Source organism: Festucalex cinctus, chromosome 5, assembly GCF_051991245.1.
Source record: "Festucalex cinctus isolate MCC-2025b chromosome 5, RoL_Fcin_1.0, whole genome shotgun sequence".
NCBI classification, from domain to species: Eukaryota; Metazoa; Chordata; class Actinopteri; order Syngnathiformes; family Syngnathidae; genus Festucalex; species Festucalex cinctus.
This window is the reverse complement of record NC_135415.1, coordinates 30,510,317-30,529,857: the sequence shown is the minus strand read 5'-3', so window position 1 is coordinate 30,529,857 and position 19,541 is coordinate 30,510,317. Positions and strand designations below refer to the sequence as shown.

Here is a 19,541-nt window from a genome sequence, read left to right as displayed (position 1 = left end):
TAGAAAAACACACGTGGACATCACAGTATTTTCATGATTGCCCAAACAAGAGCTTCAAAAAAATAGCCAGAAGTTTGGTCACTTCCCACTTGAACATCATTCATGTCACCGATGCACTCCTGTACACGTTTGCGTGCATACGAAGTGTCACATGACAAAGCAATCATGGCGCTGTCACGGCATTTGCGCATCTCCAGGAAAGATTTACTGCAGCCAGCGAAGGCGCATGACTTACCAAAGTCTTCATTGAAATGTCACGCATATCACGGCGGCACGACGTGCAGCTGGCGCGCATGTGTGCAGTGTTTCTTTACAACTACAGTGCTGGCTCGAGTGCTTTTAGTCATCAGTGCAGGTCAGTGGGAAAGATGAAGGCTTGTCGTCTGGGCGTTGAACCTTTTTTTTTTTTTCCAGCTGTTACGGTTAACGCACATGTTAGGTGCACAACACAAGCAGTATATTTGAGTGCGATAAGATAAAGACGAAGCAATGCAGGAATGATTGAATAGTAGCACTTACATGAAATAAGGGACAGTTAGAAACTCTTACTCTTGATAGCAACTCTGGAGAAATGTAAACTCACTCACTCATTCACTTCACTGACTGTCTCACAGTCTTTCTTCCAGCTACAAATGGTTAAAGTATAAACATTTATAAGATTCCTGTTAAAAAGTGATGGAATGATGGCTCTCTTGCCACAGGTGTCAAACTCAAAGCTCGGGGGCCAAATTCGGGCTGCCGCATCCCGTTAAGTGGCCCCCGAAAGTGTCAACTTCCTTGCGAAAATCTGTATCAAAATTGTCATGTTGTAATAAATAATGTTGAAGTAAAATGGAATACTGGAAAATAAATAAAAAGTTTTTATTTTTAAGCTATGATGTGTCCACTACATAGGACGTTTCTTTTAAGACTTGAGAGCTGTGTTGACCGAACTCCCAGTGAGAACAACCTCAGCTTCCTCCGTCAGCAAGGTTTGTTCGGTGTAACCATGAGAACCGACGTCCGCTGGACGAGGCAGGCGGTGGTCACGGTGGGAGGGGCTTGCTGACTCCACTTGCACTTACAGAGAAGACGAAGAAGAAGGAACTTGTCTACCTGCAAGCTTCTGTGATGTTATTCCCCTGTAGTGGGTGTCTGAGAACTGGAGAACGATTGAGAAAGCAGGCAGCTGCGCAAACATCGACCCCAGCAGGTTTGAAACAGATGTTGAAGGTTCCATCGTGTATGGAAGATGAGAGCAACAGAAGGAGACTTTATCTTTGCTACCTGATGCTCACTGGCCTGATTAAACGCTCGCCCAGACTGCAAAATGCCGATTTCATCGGAGTATGGGAAAGGAACTTTCACTTCAATGGCTGCCTGAGTAATACGAATTGTTTCTTGTTTTATTTCCTGAAGAAAAGTGTCGGCCATACATGCACAGGATGAGCGCAGGCGCAATTAAATATACACCATGCAAAAAACTCTCCGGCATTTTCCTTTTGCTGATTGCCAGATTAACTGTGGCCACCGCGGTGCACGTTTTTCCTTTAATCATTCCCATGCATGTTCCTGGGATTCAGTAAATTACTGTCATAAGTGGCAGCATACAGAAATATTCGGTCCCCATGCAAAAGTAAACACAGACGGAAATCACCCTCGTTTGCTTCTCCAATTGTCTGTAATCAAATCATGGTAAAAGTGCAAATGGTTTTTGAACAAAGGATTTTTGTTATTATTGTAAATCGACATAAAAACAAAATATCTCAGTTTGACCATTTCGGTCTTCCCGCATTTTCCTCTTTTCTTTTCAAGCTGCTCATCTGCGCAGCTTCTCATTTCCTCTTGGCCATTAATTAGCGCACGCTTATAGGAAACAGATGACTTAATAGATTAGAGGCATGTTTGAAATTGCTTTCATACCTCCATTGTGGTTCTCCGGCAGAAACAAGAAAGCGTTCCCGTGCCCACGGGCCAAGATTCACGGCGGTTGCAGAGTGGCAGGACAGCTGCACACGTTCACAAAACACAGCGGCCCACCGCAGCTCCCCGTCCTTCTTCTTCTTCTTCTTTTTTTTTCTCCAGGCACACAACTATGTTGTGCCACTCACACATCACTCACAGCTTGACATTAATCAGTGAAAGTAATTCCTCCAAACCTTTTCAGATGTAATACTAACTGTACCTTCACTTACCTTAAAAGCAGTTAACTCCTCGCAGACGTTCATTCAGTGGTTTTCATCTCAAGTTCTGCACTTCAAGGAGATTTGCCTGATTAGTGTCACAGAGCCCGCTGGATGACATGCCTGACATTTTGCTCCACTTCAGCCCCCGTGCAGATCAACCCTCGCCGTCTTCCATCATGTACTGTACATAGACAGGATTAGTCACGCATGGCTTTCCTTATTTTGGCCCGACAAGGAGCTCTACAAATCGAAAGTTAAGAATGTAACTACGGTTCGATGCCAGGTGGCGGTGCTGTAACCAGCACGGAATTCCCCTTGCCAATATTGTACCATTCGACCAAAAAACAAAACAAAACAAAACAAAAAACACTATACATAAACTATACATTAAGAATATAAACAGTTTATATTTAGAATATAAATACAAATGTACAGAGCAATGGGAGGCATTCATTGTAGTACTGTAATAGGATTATGCAAATAATCACGTGACCTTTCAGTTGCCACATGGATGAATGGAGTAATCGTCAACTTATGAGTCGATGATGTCAAAAGTAAAATGGCAAGCAGAAAGAAGCTGTTGAAATGTCTGGCGCTTTTGTTTGACAGTTGCAACTTGGCGGCGGTCCGCACGCTCCAATCTCGACTGCACTTGGTCACCTCCAGCGCCAGTGAAACGCTTTTCTAATTTCTTGGCAACGACTGAATGTGGTTACACTTTCTTATAAGCCACCTTTGGGCTCCAACTTTTAGAATTTGAAAATACCACAAACCATGGGAATTACCTTCAAATGTGTGAGCTATTGACATTTGATTTGGTTTACAAACTATTACTGAGGGCACTTTTTTTTTTTTTTTTTTTTTTACTTGTCGGTGCAGCAGCTATTATACGTTTATGACTCCTCCATATGTTCTTGATTAAGGTAATTGAAGTTCAAAGTGTGTATTTAAGGCTAATTTAAGATTTACGTTATTTCCCTCGCCTCCTCTCGTGTGCTAGCAAAATGAATGTCGCTACGGTGATGTTTTCGTTGGTGGCGGTTGTCCGAACAATGATTACTTCATTCACCCTGTGAAGCTGCGAAAATTGCCCACTTTCACGCTATTGAAAGGAAGGCGAGTGTTAACAACCAGAGTTGCCTGGTTCCAAAATTTTTGCTCAAGTAAGTTACGTGAACTTCCCAACACCAGCAGAACCTGAACTCTGGATTCTGAATTTTGTTCATCCAAATCCTTGGGGCTTATGGGTTTCTAAAAGCGTGCCGTAGAGCACAATGAGAGGAAGACGTCAAGGGAAAGCCCGATTTCCCCCCCCCCCCCAAATTCTTCATCTCCCTCCATCTTGGCAGCCTCACACTGAACAAACATACAAGCCAGTCTGCTCCCGCTTTGTTTCCTCTCCCTCCCTGTGAACCTTCACTGACTCTGATGTCCTTGACGTTGCATGTCTTTGGCGCTTAAACCCTGTAGCTAGCACAATAAACACCTGGTGGATGAGCCCAAACGTTGCACTTCCGTCAGCATGAGGTATCGCAAAGAAACATCAGAGGAACGACAGGAAAGGTGAACTGAAAACAAAAGTTGATGAAGCAGGAAAATGTAAAGGGGGAAAATGACGCTAGTAGAGACGGCGCCCGAAGACAAGAGGCCCGATTATCGTATGTCACTGAAAGATTATCCTGACCTCCTGCAGTCTGATTTAAAAAAAAAAGGCTCGGGCTCACAATCGTAAATGTTAAGCCATTCATCACAAGAAACTAGCGAATGAAATGGTTTTTAACCAAAATATAGTTTCCAGATACGCTAACACTTAGCGCTTCCGCTACTGCTCTTCTTTGTATTTTATGGCTGTCTGGAAGTCCCGTGGCACCATATGCTGCCTCTCACAGGCCATCTGAGGTACTACACCAGAAATCTATCATTGTAAACTCGTGGTTGTTGATGTGGACGTCGTTATGTGTGATGTGTGCACAACCACAAAAGCAGAAGCGCACACTTTTTATGTGTGGGGCCAACAAGTATTACCAGGATTACGATATTGACATATTTTGTACTTTGAAGCCTGGTAACTCTTTACAACACAGTATGATGCGATGCAATACAAAGATATGATTTAGTTGCTACTAGATGTGTATATATAAATAGTTTGCGTTAATTTGGTGTTTGTACTTCACTAAGGCCTCACATCATGTGTTTAATCGTAAGAAATTGTCTAAAGTATTCGGGTGGTGCTACTTTGAATAGCTTAAATTCTATTTTCTGTCATCCAAGCATGACAAATGTGAAAGACGTCCTCACAAATTTGCCAACCTGACATCTCTGAATTCTTTTTACGACGTGTTTATTTTTAGACGGATACGGATCGCCGATGATCACAGCGCGTGCTTTTCAGGATTTACGATGGCGAGTGTATGCAGGACAGCGCGTTGCCTCCCGTTGGTTTCAGAAATTTGGCCGCGCGCATCTTGAACATTCCGTCGCCAGGCCGGCAAAGCAGGGAAAGCCCAGCACTGAAATGAAGCAGTCAGCAGTCTGAGGTCAGACAAGCTCATGTCAGCTCTCCAGCTCCTGCCGACGACAGATGAGCTCCAGAGGAATGACAGGCCTGGCGTGGCGAGACTTCATTTCACTATGCGCATGCGTGCGTTTGAATGGCAGCAAGGCAGTCCAGCTGTTGTGCACTTCATAAGCTATCAGTGCTAATCAGCTGTCTGAGCACTTTGGGTGTTCTGAGACTCTCTGGCACTCCACAGGATATCACATTCGCCAGTGTTGGAACTAACACCCTTACATTCGTTACGTTACATAACGAAACTACTTTTGTTTTTTTTTTGTTTTTTGCTGTAACGTCTAACGTAACTCTTTCCATTTTCGCATTCTGTAACGGCCCTGCAGTTATTGTACGAACGTTACTTGGATTCCAATGACGATGTGCGCCGTGTTGCTCGATTGCTCGTTGCCCGGGGCTAACGACATTTCTCATGCAACAATATGGATCGTGCATGCACGGCAGGCAGCATTGGCTCGATTGCTCAATTGCTTTGCGTTATCGCCACAGGAGGCAAATCCGACACAAAAGCGAGTGGCTCCGTGACTACGTGACAGCTAATAAATTGCACAAAATAATTGAAGTACTATTACCAACAAAAAGGAAGGGGAGAGGCAGTTATTATTTTATTTATTTCATATTGCACATCAACTTTTTTTTTTAAGGCAAGTTGATAAAAATAAAGATGCCTGTCAAAATGTTTGCATGTTTTATAGTTTCATTACTCTTTAAATCGTTTTTTTATATTACTATTTTTTTCAAGTAAAGTAACTTAGTTACTTTTGTTATTGAATAACTAGTAAATGAATTAGTTACTTTTTCAGAGAAGTAACTATAACTCTTTTTCAAAAGTAACTTGAACAACACTGGATATCACTCAACACACTCACGCACAAGCACTGGGTTTTATCTTGAAACCAGCAAACAATATTGGTACGTATCAACTTCCTGCGGTAGATGAAAATTTGGAAGAACTTTGTACAAATGTGTGTGCGTCTCCATCCAGTGTGTGGCTCTTGCTGCATTCAAGCTCCAGCATGTGTTGCACACATGTTTCCAGGCCTGTGAATCAGTCTTTGTGTGGAGCTGCATCCTTTACAGCAGTTAGTCTATTTCCTCCTATTACAAACCTGCCTGAATGAAAGCATTTTCAGCCCTTTATGGGTCCACGTGTATGCTAACAAACAAGGAAACAAGTTGGGACTCCTCACATGCGTACACACACACAACATATCAGCACTGATCCCCACGGGGTCGTCGGGGGGCTCACATTGTAAGCTGCCCACGACACTTCTCGTTCCCTCCGTGTGTGTGGGCCCGTTCAGGCCGCTGAGGTTTCGCCAGCAGACATGAACCACTGCTGCTCTGCAACAGCTGCCCAGGAAAATCAGAGCGGAGGAATTCCCACTTCAGAAAAGCCCGAGTGAAATATAACGTGTACATTGCAGATGAATCAATTATGTTCATGTTGCGCATGTGTTGAATAAATCACTTTCTTGTTTTTTGCTTAATATCCAAATTCAAGGGGAGGTGGAGATGTGTTTGTGAAAATGGCGTTCTTCCTTCTTACAATATATGTGATGCCTAATGTTTAAAATATATATAGTAATGCAATGGTTTTGACATCATTCCAACACAGAACTAGGGACCAAACTGGTACGGTTCACATGTGTGTTGTTGGCATGACGGACTTCCGGGTGACTTCCTTGTTCATCCTCCAAACCTTGAGTAGTTTTGAGAAGAATGTTCAGTGAAATGTTCTGTGTTACGTCTGATGATTCTCCGTCTTTGGCATCACCACAACCTAATTTTCGCTGCTCACCAAGAATCATGACAGCCTTGTGAGGAGACTTGTCCTGAAATGGAAGTAAACGGCCGCGTACGTCGCCATATGGCAAGAGGTATTTTCAAAAGAAAGTCTTTTTTTTTTTTTTTTTTTTTTTTTAACGACATAGCCATATTTGTGGAGATACTCAGCACATGTCTGCCGCAAATGTTTCATTTTTCACCAACCAACCAGCCAGCGGCGCACATACCAACGCAACCGTGCATGGAGTGTAATTCATACACATCACGGATCAAAGATGATCTGTTGCACCCGCCAAAGTGGCTAAAGTTACGGTGTCACCCGCCACAGATGAAATGCATTGGGCGGGTTGGTGGGTGTTAATTTCAAGCCGTGCTGTCAACCTGCGCACGCATGCACAAGTGATCGAAATGGTCATGAGGGAGGTTCGAGTAAACGGGTGCTGGTGCCTCAAGAACCAATTTCCAAAGTCCTTAGACTGCGCTACTGCCATAAGGAAATAATCAGAAAATCATGTTTTTATGGAATTTGAAGTAAAAGGCGCCTGTTGCTATGGCAACGTGGACTCAAAGCGTTGCGTCCACCTACAGGAAGTCGTTTTTTTGAAGTGGTTACTGTTAATTAGCAGCTGAGCGCCTTCAGAATCAAACAACGTCCACAAGACGAGAGTCGAGTCGTCTCACAACGCCGACTTCTCCTCACATAAACATTCTGCTCCAGCTGACTCACCCGAAGCTCCCCTCACACACATCGACACGCTCTCACAGACACGCATGCACACCAAGACTTGGCCGGGACGCAGCTCGGCGCATTCTTGCGGGGCATGTTGACACCCCGACAGGCGGGATCTATGAGGACGCTCTGGCATGGCGAGCGTTTTGTTATTCCAACAAATACTGACTCCCGTTTCTCGCAGCCGCAGAGCAAATAAAGAATCAAGACGAGTTTTTCCGTGGCACCGCACGCAACGTCGGCGGCTATTGACACGTGTGATTGCTTCTCGGAGGCAGAGGGTTTCATTTCATATTTAGTCACAAAGGTCTCTGCAGACCATTTTAAAGACCGTTAATACACACACAGTGAAAAAAGAAAAAAAAAAAGATTTTTTTATTGAATCGATTCGAGAATCGCGCGATGCAGTATCGCGATATATCGCCGAATCGATTTTTTTTTTAAACACCCCTACCGTAGAACAAAAAATTTAGACATACAAAACAAACATATTTACTTCAAACATAGCATTGCCTAGCATCTAAGCTAACGATAGATAATTGAAATGCTACTAACCACTTTGGCCTGCTCAATCAACGGCAGTCTTCTTCCACAAGTGATAATCACAGTCATGAATGCTTTAACAGCTTCTTAAATCAACTTTATCCATTTGCTCAACTTTTCCAACGAAGAATCATGACAAAAAGCAACAAACTCCAAAGGAAAAAAAGACGTGTCGTCCAGTGCTTGTCTATGGCTGTGCAAATGGACGGAACTGCTGTAAACCCACAACTTCCGGTTTGACATGTCAAAATAAAAGCATCATATTTCAAAAGGAAATAAAGATGGCAGCATTTACAGCGCCATTCTTCATTTAAAGAATGTTGCGTTTTGATGTTGACATTTAATCGGGTGACCAAATGTCATCTTTTGCACTTGTATGCAACCTGTCGGTTCTGAGGGATTTGTGATCAAAAACGATATCATCCGTGACACAGCTGCTGGTTTAGGGAGGAATTTCATCCGCTCGACTGCTTTCACTACACCTCCTGCTCTAACTTGCAACGTAGCCTACCAATTATCTTGTTGTGGTTTTTTTCTGCGTTCATAAATAGACTTTCTTACGCCCGAGGCTCCCTTTCAGGCTCTTTTTAATGATCATAGGATGTCTACTCTAATGTGGAGCACAGGACTGCTAATGCTAAACACATGCGCGCGAGGCTTTACAGTGAAGACGGCTCGTCTTTTAAGTGATAATTATTTGAATCCTCCTCTGCTTCTCGCAACATGTGCTTTACATGTGAGCCAGACTGCAAGACAAGTGTAAAACGCTGGAAGACTTTCAAAGCCACAAGTGCGTGCGTGTACGTATTATTTCATGGAGATTAAGAGAATCGTGCCTTTCTTCGTTTATTTCGCTCGTATTTGTTGACAGTTTTTCTCCATATAGTGTGTGTGCGCAGCCCACTTGTTCTTGGCACACTGAGCGCTGGCTGCAACATGACTCAGATGCCACTGGAGCAAGGGCGCGTCTCCCGTTGCCAACTGCACATATTTTCAAAGTCAAGATATGCAAAGGCTGATCAGAGTTCTTCTTGTTTGTGAGGAGAGTGAAAATTGCTTGAGCATTAACAGCAATTTTTAAACTACTGTATATTATTTCAGAGCGCTCAACAGGCCAGCGAGCACCGCAAAGGCGGATTCTCGGGCCTTGTGTGCCTGCAGTCCATGATGTCCTGCCTAATTCTTGACTTCCCACACAATTTTCCTGCCTTTGAAGCCGGCGGCCAGACGGGACGGCCCACATCCTGTACGAGACAGGAAGCAGTGCTTTTTTCTGCGCGGCTCCATGGATGACCTACAGCGCAGGTAACAAACTCAAGGCTTGAAAGCCGAGTCTGGCAAATTACCTCATTAATCAAGCATTTGTGTGCCTACTTTGTTTATTGCAAAAATCTGTTCTAAACGTTGTCTTCACCTGCAATAACTGAACTATTGCAAGCACTTTTTTTTTTAACCATTTTAAAATAAATAACAGTAAAGTCTCGTCTGATTTTGAATCATCAATTTCTTTTGGACTGGGTTAGTTAATTTTATATTCTTCTCATTTCTATTTCCTGGATGTAAAATGGCCACAAGAGGGAGGTTGATAATGGTAGTGGCTCGACACGATACCTGGCATTGGTACTCACCCTTTCCTATTTGTCATAATGTGATGGGACGATTCTACATTTATACGACTTCACATGTCGTAACTACCCTCTGAGGGGACACCGAACTACAATGTGAACCATGATAAACGTTTGGTTGACACTGACCTAGATTACCTTTTAAAAATAGACATTCTTGAAGCCTCTTATTAATATAAAAAAAAGATGCAGTTTATGGCTGTCATGTTCGTGGTGGACCTTAGATCAGCAAGGAACAGCTGATTGTTTATTTCATTTAACACGGGCCCAACTTTCATGTTCATATGGAAAGATGGTTTTTGTTTTTTTAATAGCCATGATCACAAACAGTTGTTAATTTGGATTTTTTTTTTACCCAACACTTTTATTTTAAAAAAAGAAAAGAAAAGAAATGATGGCATTATGCCACTATTATTTATGGACGCAATTAAAAGGGTCAGTACTATCTGCATCTTTTTCCACTCATGTTTCATGACTGTAATTTGCAATGATGATCGAGGTCATTTCAAAGAGAAAATGTAACAGGAGACTTTATTTTTAATCGGGTTATGCATTTAGATTTTACTACCAAATTTGATATTCACTGTACCCCACCTCCAACCTAAGCTAAGCTAAGCTAAGCTGTCTTTTTACTCGGCACTACTCTGGTGTCTGTGTTCCCATCCGCCTGCAGTTTGATGTTAAAAAGGAGCAAACTTGAGAGCGCAGTTCCTTCCAAACCCTCCTTCACTCCACTGCCCAACTGTGGCTTGTTTTTGGACATGCAGGCATGCCACTTTTGCCAGACTGTTGCTTCTGAGTGTAATGAAAACGGGCGCCCGTCCAAAACGCTTGGCCGCCATCCAGAAAGTAAAGTGAGTGACGGTGGCTGCTGTGCTCTCAAACAGTTCCACAAGCTGAGGCCAAAACTTTTGCCGTGTGTTCGGCAGCAGGAGTCCCACCTCTGGCCAGCACAAATCGGATTTGCTGCCCAGTCAGCGCTCAAGTTTGGGAACTTGTCTCTTCCAAATATACAGCTTTAATTTAGACGATCAAGATACAGTGAAGCAGTTTTGGAGCCGCATCATTGCAACTTTGAGACTCATAAAGAGAAAATAAGCTGGAAATGTATATCACCACTTTTTCTTTTCTTTTTTTTAAATAGATTTTTAGTGCAACATATTTACTTCAAGAGTAAAGATTTGTTTTAAGATCCGCTGCATTTTGTTGACAGTGTATACAACCACAGCTCAGAACACACCGTGAATCTAAGTGAAAAGAGCCCCCTGGTGGCAGTGGTCTGCTTGTGTTTAAGTAGAACTTCCTAGTGCTCATCAACAGATATTGTTAGTCCAATTTGTATTATCTTTAGAGCTGTCAAACATTTACATTTTTTAATCAGATTAATCACATCTTACAATATTGATTATTTACGATTAATCATCAAATTAAAAAGGCTTTTTTAATCAACATTTTTTTGCCTGCCAAATTTGAAGAGCACGTGTGTTAATTCTTTCGACATTTAAAGGGATACTTTACTTATTTAGCCACTTTTGGCAGTCAAACGTTAATATTTTGCCTATAATAAATTTGATATTCTCATTATTTTGAATGTACAATTAGTACCTTTCAAAACACATTTTGCAACTTGCTGTGGACTGAAAATGACATCACAAGGGCTCCGGTAACCAATCACAGCTCAGCTTGTGAACGTCACATGGCCAAACCTAGAAAACGGCTGAGCTGTGATTGGTTACCTGAGCCCTTGTGATGTCATTTTCTGTCCACAGCAAGTTGCAAAATGTGTTTTGAAAGGTACAAATTGTACATGAAAAATAATGAAAGTATCAAATTAATTTTAGACAAAATATGAACTTTTTATTGCTATAATAGGCTAAATAAGTGAAGTATCCCTTTAATGTTATGAGAACGTTTTTAAGATTTTTTGATCCACTGCGCACTCTCATCTTCCTCTATTTCTATTAAGCTAATGACTTTGTTAATTAAAAATGAAAAGACAAATGAACCCGGTAGTTTGACATGAACAAATATTCTAAATGTCATACGCAAATAATTTTAAATGCTTTACTTTAATGCATGTAGTTTATGTTTATTGAAGATTATCTGCGGTCAAAATCAATAATGCAATTAATTTGCGTTCATACATGATTCATGCAATCTATTTTTGTGTGTGATTAATCAATGAGTTAACGATTTAACTTTGACAGCACTATTTGTGGGATTCAAAAGTTCTGCCGCGACACAGCCAATAGTTGAACACAAGCTTGGCGCTATACTTGCACGGCTTTCTGGCTTTAATTTTAAATTGCAAGGTCACAAAAGTTGATGGAAAAGCAAACCTCTTCTACATTATCAATGTATCGTGTGGTGCAGATCGTCCAAGAATGCATCCTTGATATCTGCACTCTTATGAGACAGGAGAGTTGAAGTATATTAAATAACTGGCGGTGCAAACTCGTCAAGAAGCTTTTCCCAGAAAGTTGGTGGGAATTGGCAATGGAAGCGAAACACCTTGAGGGCATTACAGGAAACAGAGCAAAGTGTTGCAAACTGTTTGTTTGCCAAGCTGAGGCTGCGGCGGTGCAGACGAAAGAACAAGCTGAGCGAGCGCGGATGACTGCGTGAATCCGGCAAGTCGGCGTCTTCCTGGCACTTGTCACTGCACGCCCCAGCGAAGAATATGAATACAACAGCTGGCTGACTAATAAAAGCGGGATTTGGACGTGTGTGTTGTTTTTGGAGGCCAGTGTTATACATGTAAAGTCTTTTTGGTATGCAGATCAGATGGTTTGTTTTATGAGGGGAGGAAATTATGTTCATCCAAGCTGAACTTCAAAAGACCAACTCTCCTTTAAACTTGCCCTGCCAATGAAAACTGAGCGACATTCATAAAAGTGTGATTAAAAAAAAAATTTCACAAAGGTGGTTAACTTCAATTGGCAGTGATTCCCAAAAATGTATAATGGAAAATTACCTGAGTCCTGAGCAACTATGATGTCATTTTCAGTCGACAGCAAGTGGCAAAATGGCCGACCCCTGAGATGGGTAAAAACAGGTGGATTAATTTGCTGCTTAATTCATATTCCAACCCCCCCCCCCCCCAAAAAAAAAAAATTAATCAGTTTTGTGCTTACACTAGTGGGGGTGGAAAATATTGTAAGGATTAAAGAAAAAAAAAATTTGGGTTGATTCCCCTTTAAGAAAATTAAAACCATCAAAATCATTTTGAAAAGTTAAATAGAATTTGTATTATTATTATTATTATTATTATTATTATTATTATCATTATTAATATTATTATTAATTCAATCTGGTGCAATAACCTTATTTATTGATTGATTGATTTTTTTTATTATCATTATTAATTCAATCTCTGGTGTAATAACCTTATTTATTGATTGATTGAATTATTTTTTATTTTATTATCTGTTGGACATGTAAATTTCCCAGAGGGAGCCATCCCAAAGGGATCAATCAATAAAGTCAAGTCTAAGTCTAAGTAATATGGACAAAGTGGTTCATTGATTCCTGGCAAGAATTTTTGTAAACTTCATCATCATAATAATAATAATGTATTTCAAAACCAAACATAGGTGCTCTGCCTCCCGGTCCCTTTTCCCTTGTCGCCCTCCCTCCTCCTCTCCCCCCCCGCCTCCTGCCCTGCAGCCGCCCTTTCGCCTTCTTGTCGTCTTCTCCCCGCTTCCCCCGCCCCCCCCCCCCTTCCCTGTCTGCCCTGCGGCCCCTCCCCCTCCCTCTCCCTGGGCCTGGGGCTCCCTCCCCGGCCCGGGCGACGGGCTCCGGGGGCCGGGCGAGGGTTTGGGGCCTGCCCCACTCCGGTATAACTCCTGGCGCCCCGGGCGGGCTCCGGTGGCCGGTGGGCTGTCCGGTAGCCCTGCTGCGCTGGCTGTCCGCCCATTGTGGTGCCGGGTGGATGAGGTGGGGGGCGGCAGGGGGTGGGGGTGCTGGGGGGCGGGCGTGTCACCTACACCCGCCGGGTTGGGTGAGGCCCCGCTGGTCGCTCCTCTTACTCACTTCACTATACACTTTGTAAATATACACATAGGGCACACAACACATTTCTTGGTGGGGTGGGGAAGGGTGGAAACACCGTCTTCACCCTTCAACTCCCCTCCAATTTTAATGCACCTCACGTCCAAGGGGAGGGGTGAGTTGGGGCGGGGAGCCATCAGAGGGGATGGACTGCAGTGCCTGGCAGCGCTGTGGTCCCCCCCATTTGTGTCCCTGCCCCACCACTTTGTCCCTCCATTCCCTTTTTTAATGCACCACACATATACATATTCATTTTTTTGGGGGGGATACGGGTGTGTCGGAGTAGGGGAAATTTTTTCCCTCTGCTCCGACTCACCTGCTCCCAATTTTAATGCACCACACGCACACACTTGTATATACACTGGGTGGGGCCACATTCACGGTGTAAGGGTAGAGCTCGCCAGTCGGCGAGCTGGCGGACTCAGTAACAGGGTTAGGTGTCACTAGTACTCTGGCGTGACGACCGGGGCCTCTCCCCACCGGGCTCGGTGTTCTGGTGTTCCGCCTTCTCCCCTGGTGCTTCCTCCTCTGCTTCCCCCCTCCCGCCGCTGTGCAAATCTCGCGCGGCTGGAGGTGGGGTGGGCACATCTTCCCTCTCTGCGCTGCTGCCCGGTGCCGGTTTCCGGGGGGGGGTGGGGGGTTCTCGCGGGGGGCCGGGTTCGCGGGGGGGGGGTGGCGGCCGTCGGGGGGGGGCGGCTTGTTTGGGGGGGGGGGGTGGAGGTATGGGTGGGTGGGGGGTTGGGTGCTGGGGGTCGGGGTGTGTTCGGGGGTTTGGGGGTCGGGGGTGGTGGGGCCTGGGTCGTGGTGGATGGCGGGTTTGGGTGGGGTGCGGGGGGGTCGTGGGGGGATGGGGGCTGGGGACCGGTGGGGCGCTGTGGGGGCCCGCTGGGCCTCGTTCTGCGGCCTTGGGCTCGGGGGTGTGGGCCGGGGCTGGGGCGGGGGTGTTCCGGGTGTCTGGGTCGGCTCGCCGACCGGTGTCCGCTCGGGTGGCTTGGGGGTGGCCTTGGTGCTGCCGCGGCCTGGGGATTCCGGGGGGGGGGGGGGGGGGGGTGCTCGCTTTGCTGGACCGCGGTTGACGGCTTCTTTCTTTGGTGGTGGTCCTTATGCATGCCAGATCCGTCGCACCAGCATCTACTGAAACTCAACAGAAGTACCCTCTCCCTCCCACAGCCCCTTGAATCAGTTGGTGCTGGTGTCTGTGGTTCTCACTTTGCTTTATCTATCCTTCCCTCCTTCCTCTCTTTAGTTTTTCCTCTGGTCACTTGAGATCTTAATTTATTAGAAGTATGAGGTTTCTGGGGTTGGCATAAGACTCCGGTTTTGTAACCACGCAGGAGGGGTCTTGTTGGTGCTGGACTTCACTTTGATGGATTGGATGTACTGGCTTCTATTGATCTCACTCTGCCTTATCGATCCTTCCCTCCTTCCTCTCTTTAGTTTTTCCTCTGGGCTCTTGAGATCTCGCTAAATTTGCTGGAATTTAGAGGCTTCCGGGGTTGGCGTAAGACTTTGATTTTGTAATCATGGGGAAGGCAGGAAGTGTTTGGTCGGTGCTGGATGTCACTTTGATTTACCTTTCTTTTCTCTTTATTTCTTTTTTTTTCTGACCTTTTCTCTGGTCTCCTGACCATTTAAATCTCACGACTCTGGCAAGATTCTGAAGTACCTGGTTAAGGCGAAGGGTAATGGGATATTTATAAGGTTTTAGGTGAATGAATGAGTATAAATTTATACGTATTTGCACGCACGCACACGCACGCACGCAAACGCACGCAAACGCACACACGCAAACGCACGCAAACGCACGCAAACGCACGCACACACAAAAAAAAAAAAAAAAAAAAAAAAAGAGCAATGATGACAAGACGTTGAATCGGTAAGACTACCGAATGAACAATTCTGAGCTCTTCAAAAAAAAAAAAAAAAAAAAAAAAAAAAACAAACATAGGTATGGCACGTGCAATGAATCAAAGAGCACATGGGAAGGTGACAAGGGCCCATTTGTTATTGTGGCTTTTCGTCTCAAGAAAGTGACAGCAGTACCCAAATGCCAAGCGTTGCTCAATCACACTGTGCCTGTATGATATATGTATTACATCACGAGTGCACCTGTGCAAACATTGAGAAACGAGGGGCAGCTGAGGCATCGCCTTCGAGTAAATCATGTTCTCCACACAGTAATTCTCTATCTTTGTTTGGTACATTAGTTGTGGCAACGAATCAGGATAAAATAGCCTATAGTGGTTATTCTATCTGCAAAAAAAATAAAATAAAGTGCATTTAGTCTAGTCTCAGGAAACTTCTGTCTGACTCAGAAGATGAACTTCTTCCTCTCATGACTGCCAAGACCACAGCAATTTATTTTATAGCTTTATTTGCATCCTCAGGTTTATGTTGTTTGTATTTTATGGTTGACAGCCTATAATGGTTTCTGTGACTCACCCAAAAAAGAAGAAAAGGAGAAAAAAAAAAGTGGTGCAATTGATGCCAAAGCACAGTGGTGTGAGTGATTGTATGTTTAGGCGTGTCTAGAAGGACCAGGCTGTTATTTTATGTCAAAGGTCTCTCCATTGATGGATGCAGAATATTTCTTCAAGCCGCAGGTTTCTGTTAGAGTTTATAGGAGAGGGAAAGCAGACTATAATACACGATTTTATTTGAGATGAGACATACAAGAAACAGAGCTTCTTGCTGCACATTTTAAGACGGAATGAGTAAAAAACTGCCCATGAAAAAAAATTAAGGGAACACCTAAATCACACATCCCTTTTAAGAACCAAACCCACCCAGAACACTGACTTAGTAAGAACTTGATTCGGAGTACTCGCACGCTCTTTGTTGACTAGCAGGACAACTTTTGCTGTGTAGTAGACGAATTGCAGGTTGCCAGTGACAATTGTACTCTACCAATCGTGACGTTCTAGAATTTTGTTTGTTTTAACATGCAAGTAGTTCTCAAATGGGCGTACATGAAGGCACTTCAGGGGGTAGTTGTGAGACTTTAAAATACATTTAAAAACTCACATCACCATGCGCATGCTTAATGTGATGTTGGATTGGAAAGACTCCTTAGACTCTTAACTTGGCGTGAAGGTAAGATGTCAATAGTGAGGGGGGGGGGAAGCTGGCTGTTTGGGAAATACTGGACTTGAACTCAGTTTGGCTGTTACATTTCAGGAAGTTTTGGGTTAACCAGATTTTTATTACAGAGATGCAACCGGTAAAGTGGAAAAAGGTTTGGTGGTGATGTATCGCTTCGTGTCATCAGTATAAGAATGGAATTGAATGTTAAATGTATGGAAAATATTGCAGTGGAGGCGATAGATGATGAGGTGGTGGGGCCCCAGGACAGAACCCTGGGGCACACTTGAAGCGCTAGAATGGGGGGGGGGAAGATTCCAGCGATTTGATTTGGATGAACTGAATATACTAGTTCATGGATCTTATCAAGGATATCGAAGAATTTCTCAAACACTTTTTCCTATGCCTTGTTTTGAGTACAAAATTGTTTCCATCTGTGAAGAGAACAGGAGCAAATGGAACGTCAGCCAATTGTGTTCTCGAACAAAGGACAAACAGGCTTGCAAGTGCCAGGCTATGAGCGCACGTCCGACTGGTGAATGTCAGACCCTGTGAACGCTGTGGAGTTTCTTTCTGAACATTTGGAATTTGGAAAATTGGTCCGTTCAATTTCGGAGGCTCCTGGGTGAGATCTGGCCTACAAGTGGTCCTGCTGCCCTTTGACCCCTCTGCCTGGTATACTGGCCTGTCTTCTGTTATCATCTCTACCTACTTGGAACAGTTCCTAGGGAAGTGACAAAATTCGACACGCTCTTACTTCTGGAATAGAACAAATGTGTACGAGTGACATTTCTCAAGACCAAATAAAGCCAAAAACCTCTTTGGGTAAAAGCCTGATAAATTCCAGACTCTCTCAAGACTAAACATAACAAATGAAGACCAGCAAGTGTCACCGTGAAGTCAGGGATTCTGGATAGGGTCAAATTGGGGGACGGTCACATTCATGTTGCTGGAGTCTTTCAACAAAGTTGCTCAAAATTGAGCCTGATGTAACTGGGAGGGAACTGTCTGCGTTTGACACAGATTGCACATGTTTGAAACTTTATTTTTCTTGGTTTTCCTTTTTTTTTTCTATCCATGTACTTCTACTGCATTGATCTCTCCATCTAAGGAAATGTGCATAAAACGTGGTGCAAGGTTCTTCATTATATGTCCATATGTCTTTGATGTGCACTATGAAGTCAAAGTTTTGCCTCACAATATTTTCGTTTTGCTCTTTTTATGTGTGACAAAATGACTGAACAATTGTAAAGTTTAAAAGCTTTGTTTCCTCATTTGCACTTTCCTTTTTTGCTCACATTCCGTGTGGAAAATGTCCTATAACCGTTTGCTTATTATGAAACTACATGCGCTCATAAACATCTTTTTTTGTATTATTATTATTATTATTTCTGCTGCTTTTTTCTTAAGGCTAGACTCCTGGGCCGGACTTGCCAAACCCTTCCATTGAGAGAAGAGAACGTCTTATAAAATGATTCATTAAAAGTGTTTATAACTCCAAGTACATTAGGCAACCTTTTATTTCAAAACACATCATTATTTTAATATCAACTAAACCAAGATGGGGAATGAGGCCAGAGTAAAATAACATGCTGTATAGCAAAGGGTGACTTTATTTCTGACACGTTCTCAATATGCTGGTAGTTTTCTAGCGCGTTCATTCAAAATCCTGAATAAGCAGAGAAGAGAAAAAAAAAAAAGTATAAATAAGTCTTGTTCACCTGACCAAACAGCTGCTGAACAAACGGCCGTTTGTGTTGTAATTTTGGCTTCCCCATCCCCACTTCTCGAAAGAAAGGTAAATATACCTGTTTGGGCTATAGGCTGCATCTGAAACAGCCCACGAACAAGCGGGCAGCGGAACTCCAGTTCATTAGCGCGAGATCTGGCAGGTTTTACTCAGATGCTAAAAGTGCCATTAATGTATACACGCACTCTCAAGCTCTCCGAAAAGTCAAAAGTGAATCTCAGTAAAAAGGCGCCAATCGTTAGCAACATTAGCTTCATTCATCGACGGTTCACGGCTCAAAAGTGTCGCATAGCGAACACAACACCAGCTAGTAAACACGCAAAACATCCTTAGCAACTGACGCAATAACATAATACAACCCAATTAATATAACGCGAAGTTTGTTTTTTATTACATTCGTCGTCGCGACTAGCAGGAGAGAGCGCCGTGTGCGTCTTACCTCGGCCACATCCGGAGCGAGAGTGACGAGCCTCGCTCACGTAACGTGACGTCATCGCGCAACCGTCATCCACAGTGCGTACACTCGCTCATGTTCTCTCGTGCGCCGGAAATAAAAACAAAAGAAAAACAATATTTGATCACAATTTATCACAAGGAGGTAACTACTTGCAGGGAGAAGTATAATAACCGATGTGTGATGTATAATCAATGTTTACAGACGCTATGTCATATGAATTGGATATGAATTTTTGGTGAAATTAACAGAACACTGTAACCTGTTACACTTATATACCTTCAATATATTACTATTATTCAATATGCATATTGAAATCACATGTCTCTATAATTTAACTTCTTTTCTTTTTCATACATACACTGCATGCCATTTTGCTGCAATAACTCCATAACGTCAAATGTAACGTCCTTTGGTGATGGTCGTATAATTTTCTGATATAGGAAGAAACTAACCAATGCACACTCCCAGAGTGCACTGCTATTAATGCGGGGCCATGGTGAGGCCAGACTAAATTGGCTTCTGTTTATTTATTGATGAAAAATGCTGGAATATAAACTGGCTGGCCTGCAGGCACAAGAGGCCCTGCAGACTTTCTTCTTCCAATGGCAAGAAAAACCAACTGGGCCAAAGAAACTCTCCATGTCAACACAGCTTTGTTTTTAAGCCAAATGGACTCATTCAAACTCTTACGGTAGCAAATATTTCTGTCAGTGAAAGAAATAAATCATGAGATTTCTGACTTTAATGGTCGCTATACAATCCCGTGTGTATTGTGTGGCATAA

At 43.4% G+C, this 19,541-nt stretch overlaps 1 long non-coding RNA gene across 2 annotated transcripts; it reads right to left on the bottom strand.

The window, feature by feature from the left end:
- Positions 1-826: 826 nt before the first annotated feature.
- Positions 827-18,863, bottom strand: LOC144018810 (uncharacterized). Of its 2 annotated transcripts, XR_013283525.1 has the most exons (4): positions 18,741-18,863; positions 12,395-12,456; positions 2,175-2,346; positions 827-2,103 (listed from the first exon to the last, which is right to left on the bottom strand). It is a non-coding gene; the product is annotated as an uncharacterized LOC144018810 (long non-coding RNA). The 2 variants fall into 2 exon arrangements; XR_013283524.1 differs by having other exon boundaries at positions 827-2,346.
- Between the last annotated feature and the right edge of the window lie 678 nt (positions 18,864-19,541).